This window comes from Prunus mume, linkage group LG2 (assembly GCF_029339155.1).
Source record: "Prunus mume cultivar Tortuosa linkage group LG2, ASM2933915v1, whole genome shotgun sequence".
Lineage (NCBI taxonomy): Eukaryota > Viridiplantae > Streptophyta > Magnoliopsida > Rosales > Rosaceae > Prunus > Prunus mume.
This window is the reverse complement of record NC_142699.1, coordinates 44,372,072-44,381,119: the sequence shown is the minus strand read 5'-3', so window position 1 is coordinate 44,381,119 and position 9,048 is coordinate 44,372,072. Positions and strand designations below refer to the sequence as shown.

At 43.7% G+C, this 9,048-nt stretch overlaps 1 long non-coding RNA gene across 1 annotated transcript; it reads right to left on the bottom strand.

Annotated features, from left to right (window-relative positions):
* Positions 1-1,195: 1,195 nt before the first annotated feature.
* On the bottom strand, positions 1,196-4,000 carry LOC148920492 (uncharacterized). The gene is made up of 2 exons (XR_016123734.1): positions 2,103-4,000; positions 1,196-2,005 (listed from the first exon to the last, which is right to left on the bottom strand). It is a non-coding gene; the product is annotated as an uncharacterized LOC148920492 (long non-coding RNA).
* Between the last annotated feature and the right edge of the window lie 5,048 nt (positions 4,001-9,048).

Sequence of the window (9,048 nt, the reverse complement as noted above, 5' to 3'; positions counted from 1 at the left end):
CTAGCATGTGCTCTGCAAAAGATTGATCTTGAACTTCTACTTTGTTTCCTAGAGGGCCAGTCACTGCCTGTTGAAGCAAAGAACACATAATATCAAGTTTTGCAGCAATCTCATTATTAATACTTACCTCAGAGACCACAGCTTTCATAGGAGCTCCTCTTCCTTTATTGTGGCTCCATTGTTGAGAGTTAGCACTCAAGGATTCAAAGAGAGTAAAAGCCTCATCTGCTGTTTTGTTCATCAGTCATTCTCCACTTGTTGCATCTACCATCATCCTTTCAGAATCAAGCAAACCTTCATAGAAAGATTGCATTTGCATCCAACTCTCTATGTTGTGGTGTGGGCAAGAACTTATCATCTCCTTGTACCTCTCCCAACTGTTTGTTTGTCGCGAATCTCACGGCCTGGTGCTCCGGGCCGAGGGGATGTGCGTCAACACGTGACGTTCTTCTTTTGGATGCGGTGCGGTTGTGCGCGGGCGTGCCAACACGGTCTACCGTGCGTCGAGATGATGATGAGGTTCGGGTAGAAGATGGTTTAAATGTTGCACCTGTTTTGCGTTCGACTCCTAATCAAACGATCGTGGCCAAGAGAGGAACTGATCTCGGCCGTCAGGTTCACGGCCTGAGCTACAAGGCCGTTTAGTGGTGGTGTTGGTGGCGGGTTTTAGGCGGTGCTCCGGCGCGTTGCTCAAAGAGCGACGGTCGTATGATATATAGGGTGAGTGAGGCGATAACAGGGAATCCACCACTAGTTTTCCTATCCAAGTTATGAATGCATAGAAATTGACTCAAGCTTCATCAACAATAGATTATCGCATACAAGTGGTATCTAGGTGCAGGATGCATGATTCTCCTAAGGCATGTGATTGTGCATGGTATCTACACAACACTTGATCTCTAATACGCAACCTAAGCATGGTATCTACTTAGAATAAAGTATACAAGAGTCATTAAGCTCCTTGAGAATATGATAATCACACAAGTCCTAGAACATGGTATCTGTCCTAGTCAACCTATGGTTATTAACCCCTTGAATGATTTTTAGGTCATTCATGTGTTGCTTGTGAAAGGAGAGTAGAATTGGTGAATCTAAACCCCTTCCCAACATGTGCTAGATGCATAAAATCCTAGTTAGCTACTCTAAGAAAACATATATCAAGCACATAATAAACTGGAGATTAACAACTTGATAATGAAAGCAAGGAAATCAATTAACTATAAAATCATCCATAACATTGAATATTCATGACTAGGGTTTCATCCTTAAGCCCTAACTAAATGGATTAGTTAAACATAACTATGAATACAGAAAATAAGAAATACATAGATAGGATAGAAGAGAAGAGAAGAACTAGCTGGCAGCAATGTAGTTCCCAGGACAGCTCCAAGCTCTCTTCTCTCTTTGTGGTGAATCTGAATGTGTGTATGAGAGTAATGGATGAAGTGAAAATGTGTATCTGACTCTCCTTGAATGAGTGTGCAGCTCTCTATTTATAGAGTGAAATTTCGTCCTCCCCTTTGTCTGGTGAAGCACACCTCTCTTAGCTGCTCCCAACTGCTCCAGCTGCCCATACTTGCCAACTGCTCCAGCTGACAAATACATGCTTTCGTATGGTTTCTTTATGGAAATCTTGACTTTTGTTCATCCTTCTGAGTTCTTGAGCTGATTTGACTCCCGTGTATGGCTGCCCATGTGTAGCATATGGCTCTAGGGATGTAGCCACATTAAATGTGATGGCAGCCAACATGACATTTCTGTGAACTTGGTTCAGTATTTGACGTGCTGAGGGCTCCAAATTTATCCAATTGGGCTGAAATTTGGATATGTTATAATAGACACCCATTGGAACAACTTCTATCAAGGATGTCTCCTCATCCGACCTGTGTAAGTTGCTGAAATGAGGCCTGCAAATTGGGTTTGTCTTTGAGCTCATATTCCTCTTGTGCCACTCAGCCCTTAACAAGCATGGATTACATCAAATGTGATCTCTTGCTGTCTTAACCTACAAAACAAACAAAAAGAGGTAAGTGACTCAAAATAAAGATAAACTAAACAAAATTACTAAGCAAAGAAGGCATGCAAATGTGTGAAATTATGACCTTATCATGGAGCTATTGCTTGATAGAGTTTATCGGCATGATGTGCAGCATGGTTACTCTCTGGTTTTTTAGCTTTCTGAAGCTAATGGAGATATCATGGTTGTAAGGGCGGTGCCGATCAATTTGATGTTTTCTTCTATGTTTGTTTTAAAATTTTGGGCAATTGGCTTCAGAGACCAATCTGTAGTAACTAATGTGCAAGAGGTGGGTCCATCGCTTTATCTTGGAGTAGAAATTTGGAATTGCTTCTTTAGCTTTGGACGAAAGCTGTTGCCCACTTAATGGGGTGGTGAAAAGAGCGGATATTCAAATGCCATGACGCCTTGGGAGATTTGATTCGAGATTGCCATGAGGAATATTGGTACCTTCGACATGCAGGATCCAAGTTATTCCTCTGTTGAAGACATTATGGGTGTCTTGAGAATTTTTAGGTGACTAGACAGATCGGTGAGTGTGACATGTTGCCTCAAATATGAGATAAATCTTTAATTTGGAGATGAGCGACTGCAGATGAGGTGCCATTTGATAGTTTGCATGAGCCTTGCTTCAGATACGATAACTTCTACTTCTTGGGGTGTCCTGTGGAATTTAATGGCTGGTTGCTGTTTAAAATTTTTGAATTTGCTGTTTGGAAATTAGCTTCATAGGTCAAGTTAGCAACTTTGGTGCTGCATGAGATGCCGAAAGGCTATTGGGTTTGCTGGTGCTGATTTCATTTTTGACTTGGGTCTTTGGGTGTCTTGAGGAGAATGTTCTCTGAGTGCCTATCGATAAGTGATGAAGCTACCAAGTATTGCTATGCGGATCGATTGAGTGGGCTGAAGGTGGACCATGTCCAGCAAGTTCTCAAGCTTTCAGCAATTTTGAGTCGATATGTTTCCACCTATTTTTTATGAAGACACCTTGGGTGTCCTGAGAAATTTTCCAAGTAGATGTCGTTTGACAGAGTTGTAAGAGTGCTACAGTTGGCTTATTGGAATTCTTATCAGCGGTGCCGTTCTTGGTAGGACAAGAAATTAGCGAGCTGGCCCGGAGCTCATATCTGTCATTTGATGTGGGTGCATTTGGTATGGAGAGTCTTCAAATATGAGATAATCTGAAAGGGCAAAATTTTATTGCATGCAGAACAACATAAGACAACTTCATTATTGCATAGATATTTTACTGAATTGTCGAATGGCAATTGTGAGGTGTTTAAACGACACCTAAGCCACAATTTGGAATTTATTAACCAACAATATACTTTATTGTTGGTGGTAGGATCAATACTTGCCCATCATATAATAATAAATAATTAGTAAATAAGGATATTGTTTCTTATCTTTGCAGATCATCATGAGGCATCAACACTTGTGCTAGCTTTCTCTTCATCCCATGTGTGGTTTGCTTCTCCCATATTTTTATCTTCTGAACCATGTGTCATGGGTCCCACCATTTATTGTAGAAGCTAAAATGAGTTGGTGGTGAGAACCTTAAGGCTGCTTTGTGATTGTTGTGATTGTTGTCGTCCGATAAGAACCTACAATCGAGAGGAGAGAGACGACATCTGTTTTCAGTCGATGAGAGGTGCCGATGGGCATGTCACGTTCTTCCCTATTCTTCCTTATGTTTGCTCTAGATGGGCATGTCATAGGGGTGCTGAAGGGTAATAGTTTTCGTGGGCGAATTGTAAAATTCCAATTCGAGGAGACCTATTTTTGAGCTGATGGTGGTAGCTTCAGCAAGTTGGTGCCATGAAGCCTCAAGTTTGGCGTCTTCAGCATGTTGTCGTTTTCTTTGTTGAAGATATCATGGGTGTTTAGAGGAGAAATTTAACATTGGGTGACGAACCATATTGCTTTTCTGGTTTTCTGAATCTGAAGCATATGGTTGCTATTTGGTTTGGCCAATTGATTGGTTTGGAGGATGAAGTGTTGTACTGCACTTGCATATTTTGGCTTTAAATGGAATGTGGCATCCTTGGCATCTTGTGTGCATCGGCATGCTGGGCTCTAATTGGGTCTTCTGCCCACATGCACCTTACCATATGCGGCCCATCGATTAATCATATGGTTCTGAAGCATACCATAACCTTATATTATTAATATACATTAATATTCATATTGTTAAATATGATTGTGCACGGAATTATTTAAGCATTGCATGCTTGTATACAATATTCATATGCAAGAAAAGGAATCTTATCTTGTGGTGAGGATGCACGTCGGCATCTCAGATTGGAGCAATTTTTCTTGGCCATGTGCAAGCCATGCATGGTGATATCCTTGGTGCATTTGGAATATTACGCCACCCCCAGATTGAGACTCTTCAAAGTGATTGAAAGGTGGGTTGCTTCAGTAGATATATGTCTTCGGCATATTGGTTCCTTGAAACCCCATGGTGGCTTCAGCATATATGGTGCTAAACGATAAGTTAAAAGGCGATGATTGAAAGGGTGCCGAAGGGCAATGAATGAGGAGAGAACGACAAAGGCTTCCTGTGTCAATTCCCACAGACAACGCCAAACTGTTGAAGCTCTTTTTGGGAGGGTCAACTTAGATAGAGGTAGAATGGTGGATGATGGGTGACGGTGAGGACCTTCAGCATGTGTGTGAAGATTTGGGCAAGCGATAAATATAAAGAAGACGAGATATACATGGTTCACCCTTAATGAATGGGCTACGTCCATGGAGACGTATATTCTCATTATGATAATGTTTGTTTACATTTGTACAAGAGGATTAGACCCAAAGATAAAGGGAAGGAGGCCCAAGGCCTAAGGTACAAAGCCCAAGAATCCAAGACCCAAGACCCCTTTCTAAGTAGAGAGTAGTCTTTTTTTTTTTATAGGTGAGGGGGAGTCTCCATCTCTTGTAGTCTTCCAATGTGGGACTCCTTGCCTTACTTAGATTTGTGACTTGTGGTAAGGCTTCATTGGCTAAGGTGATGACCTCTCATAGCATGGTACGTGGATGATCTAGCCTAGCTAGTTGCTCAGTCAGTTACGGTACCAACAATCAACTTAGGTAGGAAATAATATAGACATGAATACAATCCGATTTATAGCAGGAAATCCGATTTACAACAGGAAAGGCTAATTGCTAGAGGATATTGTGATGTTGACTTCCGTTAGTCTAGGAAAAGAAAGCTATGTTAACACCCCTCCCCGGCAAACTGGGCATCACAGGATGCACAAGTTTGGAAGACATATGCTGATGGCATGGTTTGTGAAGGGCTTTGGTGAACAGGTCCACAGGTTGGTCGACAGAAAGAACAAAGCAAACTTGATCACTTCCAAGAGCAACCTTTTCACGGACAAAGTGATAGTCCAACTCAATGTGACATGTGTGGGCATGGAAAGCTGGATTAGTAGCTATGTGCGTGGTGCTGAGATTGGCACAAAAGAGTTGGACCGGGAATCGAAGACGCACACCCAATTCATGGAGAAAGGAGCATAGCCAAGTGGTTTCGACACAAGCATAAGAGAGGGTACGATATTCCGACTTGGTACTAGAGTGCGAGACTATGGGTTGTTTCTTGGAACACCATGAGATGAGGTTAGTTCCAAGAGTAATCACATATCCAGTGGTTGACCGACGAGAATCAAGGCACCCAACCTAATCCGCATCAGAGTAAGCAGAGAGGCGAGCGGTGGCAGTTTGAGGAGTGAAGGTGAGGCCGAGATCAATAGTGCCCTTGATGTACCTAAGTATCCATTTGGCGGCAACAAAGTGAGAGGCGCGAGGAGCACTTATGAACTGAGCAACAATGTTGACAGCAAAAGATATGTCGGGCGAGTAAGAGTGAGATACTCAGTAAACAGCCAACAAGCTCGCGATACTCGGTTGTGTTAGAGATGATAGCACCATCAGAGACAGAAAGGAGAACCTTGGCAGCCAATGGAGTAGATGCGGGTTTGGAGTTGAGAAGATTGGCTTTCTGTAAAAGATCATGTGCATATTTGAGTTGATTGATGTGGAGAGTACCATCCTTATGAAGAACTTGTAAACCCAAGAAATAGTTGAGCGGACCAAGGTCTTTGATGTCAAAGTGGCCACCTAAAAGAGAGATGAATTGTTGGAGATGAGTGAAATCACTGCCAATTACCACGATGTGGTCAACTTATAGAAGAAGAAATATGGTATGGGACACCTGTTGAAAAATAAATAATGAAATGTCAACTTGGCTCCGTGTAAAGCCCATAGAGAGAAGGAAAGTACTGATGTGATGGAACCAAGTACGAGGTGCTTATTTGAGGCCATATAGTGCTTTGTGGAGCTTGCAAACATAAGAATGAAGAGTGGGATCAATGAAACAAAGGGGTTGAGCCATGTAGACATCTTCTTGAAGAAACCCATGGAGAAAGGCATTTTTGACGTCAAGTTGACGAAGGGACCAACCATGAGAAACTACAAGACTGAGAACAGTGCGAATAGTGGCAGGCTTGACAACAGACTGAAGGTTTTAGCATAGTCTATGCCAGGACATTGATGAAAACCCTTGGCAACTAGACAAGCTTTGTAGAGTTCAATGGAGCCGTCAGAGTGACGCTTAATCGAAAAACCCACTTGCACCCAACCAAGTTCTGAGATGGAGAGGAAGGTACCAAAGACCATGTATGATTTTTGAGAAGTGCATTGATCTTTTCACTCATGATGTCACGCCATTCAGTATGCTTAGTGGCCTATGAAAAACAAGTAGGTTCAGTATGCTCAACAAAGTTAATAAGGCATGAGAAGGGGATATTTGACAGTGCCATCGATATGAACCTTGGGCTTTTGAATGCCATCCAAGGCGGGTGCACATGCGAGGAACAGGGCAGGAGATTGCGGAGTTGCCGGAACTTAGGGGTTGGTTGCTAGAACCAAGGGTTTTGGAACCAAGGGATTTGGAGCTACTAGAACCAGAGGTTCGTGAGTCGCTAGAATAGGCATAAGTGAAGAGAGTTGTACGAGGGCGTTCACACCCATGCCGGGTTCACTCTTAAATCTACGCCTGCTACTGAGAGGATTAAGGGCACGAGACTTTCTGCCGGAATTTCGTCTCTATAAATTGAACATTTCCCCAAAATTTCCACCTGCATAAAACGCATTTTATAACCCAACCGGCAGCATACACAATAAAATCTCATGCAATTTACATAAATGGCCTCCGGCCTTCAAATGCTTCTAGCAGAACTGCCCACAATGCTTTTAAAATAACTTAATGCATTAAACATGCATATAACAACTTCAAAATCTACTCACGGCACCTTCACTCACTTAGTCCCCAGGACAAGCCTCAATTCAACCAAGTTTTGGGACCAACAACGAGGTCCAAACCAAACCCAATAAGACCACCTAAGTGGGGTCTAATATGTGGGTGCACCTAGTAACTTCAGCAAGCCACACGTAGCTCTTTCGTATCTATCCTGGCTACTAATATCACATAAACTATTACAGCCATACCCATTTCATATATTCTAATATTTATCCATCACAACCCACCAAACACAATCACAATATCACCCTTCATACGACGGGACGCACCCGGCCTCGTATGGGGCCTAACACGCCGGCTAATCCAAAGACGCGTGCGACCGCTCGCTACATTCTCACCAGCCCTCACACAACCATGCCGGAGACGCTGCGACTCACACCGGGCCTCCACATCACCAGGCCGTGTGGGTCTCAGGGTGGTGCTGTAGGTCATTCTAGCCTCCTGGGATGGTAGAACTACAAGGAAAGTCTAGCGGTCAACCCAGGGTCAAACTACCCAAACTTGGTCAAACGACGACCTCCAAATTCGATCCGAAAGTTCCTATAGGTTCTACAGGCTCTAGGACACACGTCCTGCAAGTTTGGTCCAGATCGGACGGTCGGATCGCTCACGATCGCACGATCGGACGGTCGCTAAAACCCTAACCCTAGGGTTGGCATTTTCGGAGTATCCGGGACTCCATTTTACGATCCGTCGAATCCTATACGATCCTGGTAATACCTAGATCAACATATTATAACTTCAGGACCATCCAACGGTCCAAACCTAGCGAACCCGGAAAATACGCGATATGCGATATCCGTTCGGAACTCTAACGGTATCCAAAATGAGATCCGAGCACACCTACGCGCTCGTGACATCGAGAGGATCACAATGGGACAAAAATGCCCTCACCTACAGTGCCCACGCGCCGCCACACGTGGGTGTCTAAAGCGATATCGCATCAATCCTCCAAATCGTGAACCAAGACTCCTACCCTAGGTAATACACCTAATTTGGAGTCACTTTTGTTCTTGGACATACCCCAAAATTGACCGGAAGTGGCCGAATCGCGATCGCAAAACCGGCCAATTCCAAATCGTAGATCGAGCTACTTAGCTCAAAATTTAGGAAATCCTACCCAACCATCAGCTAGAGCATGCATGGATGAATTTCCATACCTTGATTGAAAATGGCGGCGGACGACGGAGAACGGCCGCGGTTTCTGTCAAACCGGATAAGTTTTTGGTACGGCCGTCGACTTTGGTGGCGGACGAGAGCACGGCCGGCCGCGTGGCCGGCCTCCATTGCTGTCGCGAACCAGCGGAGGAGAAGGAGAGACGCTGCGGGAGAGAGAGAGACAGACGGGGCATTTCCGTCTTTTAACCAAAAATCCAATTTCCAAATATTTACGATTATGCCACTGAGCTTCTTCTGACCATATCTCTCTCGTTACATCCGATTCGAGCCCACTACGTGTCTACGGACTCATCTCACCGTGCTCACGCAACGGTACAACCGAATTCCCAAATTCCTTTCGGGTAAGAAAATGACTAAAATACTATCCCACGTAATTTCTCAATTCCATTTAAATTAATTAAAAATGGGATAAATTTGGGGTCGGGGTGTTACAGCGTTGGGAATAAGTTTGGAGCAATGGCTAGGATTAAGGAATAAGTATTGTTGAGTGGACTAGGTGTGGGTAGGGTGGTGACTGGCCTAGAAAGGT